We start from the raw sequence: 1757 nt of genomic DNA on the forward strand, positions 1-1757 counted from the left end.
AGACTGAGACTGGGAAGAAGAACCTTAAAGGCAATCTGAGATGGTGAAGTCAAAGGAGTAGCAGGAAAATCAGGAGAGCTTTGAGTGGCGTAATCCAAGTAAGGTTGGGGGCGTCAGATGCCTCCGAAGAGGCTGTCAATCAGAATAAGCTAGGTGATGTTGCAGTAACAAACTAACCCTCCAAATCACAGTGGCTTTACACTACACATTTATTTCCTTCTCACACTCAATCTGCTGCAGGACTCGGAGGAAGCCCACCCCAAAGAGTGACCAAGCTGGTTCCACCCTGAGTCTCTGTCACCTGAAGATAAGTCCTCAAAATAGAGTAAGAGAGAACATGGAAGGCTCACACACACTCTTCTGTGTCTTGGCACAGCAGTGACACACATCACTCTCCTGTAGAGGTTTTGGCCAGAAGTAGGTTTCAAACTACAGGGGAGACTAGAAAAAGCAGTCTTCCTGTGCATCCAAGAAGAGGAAAATAAAATAGAACCCAGTGAATACATAATATTGTCTTTGCCACAAAGATCAAGTAGGGTGAGGACTGCAAAGTGTCTTGGATATAGTAACAAAATTATCTTTGTATCCTAAGGAGCTCACCATAATGAGTCCTCCAAAAAGATGTTTATTGACAGGCTTAAGCACCTACTGCATGTTTAAATGTGCCTAAACCCATTCTGAAATAATCCCTAATAACTCTTCTAGACCTAAGGACCTTGGCTTTCAATAATTACCTCTCCCAGTCTATGTAATAACACCCATCAAAAATATAAAACATCTGTAAGATGTCGTCCATCATGGTAAAGGCCAATTTGAATGAGTGTATGGTCCATCTCTCTGACTTTGCCTTTTCAGACAGTCAAAAATATTCTGATTCAAGTGGAGACAGTGGCTGTGTGGAGGCTCTAGTCTAAGCCAGAATCTTTAATTGCATTGTATTCTCTTATGACAAGTAATTAGAAATGACTGTTTCCTACCAGTCTGAATTACAGGATGATTATTTCCCTTTAACATTCACTGGTTGCTTGGCATTGCAAGACGGTGGTATTATTAAAAATACACTAATTATTGGAGAAAGTGGCCTAAAAGGAACAATTTTCCAGATTTCAGGGTAACTTTTTGTCACAAGGAAGGGGCTAAGTGGGAAGGACTAAAGATTCCATGAAAACTCCTCTTCTCGGTTTTTCAGAGGGTAGTCCTGGGAATGTTGGATTGCCACTGACTAAAAAGCTCCTTTTTAAACCAGCTCTCCCCCTTATGACTTAACTAACCAAGAATATAAAACTAATACAAGGTGAGCTAGTGATGAACAAGAAATGATCATCAAGAAGAAATGAACATCAAATGAACAACAAGAAGAAATGATCACTTAGTACCAGCTGAGGGTGGAACCAACCCTTTCGCCAGGGAGGAAGAATTTCGATATTCAGTAAATGATAAGGAAAGAGGCCTGGAGAAAATCAGTCCAAGGAAGTACTTTAAGGTGGTGGGTAAACATCACATTGCCTTGTAGACACCATTTCGAAACCCTAATGACCGGAAAGAATCAATTATTTTAAAAAACATTAATGTAGAGAGCAAAAGATGCCTTCAAATTATAGTTTTGTCTCCCTCTGGCGAAAATCAATCTAAGTTAGAGAAACAGTAATGTCCAAGTCATAGGAGCACACGATGCAGAGAAACTTTTCACAGGACAAATTCTTCACTGTTGCAACTAGGAATGATTGCCAGTAACAATATAATCCCTTCTGCTGCCT

The sequence above is a fragment of the Leucopleurus acutus genome, assembly GCF_964270905.1.
Source record: "Leucopleurus acutus genome assembly, chromosome: 4".
NCBI lineage: Eukaryota > Metazoa > Chordata > Mammalia > Artiodactyla > Delphinidae > Leucopleurus > Leucopleurus acutus.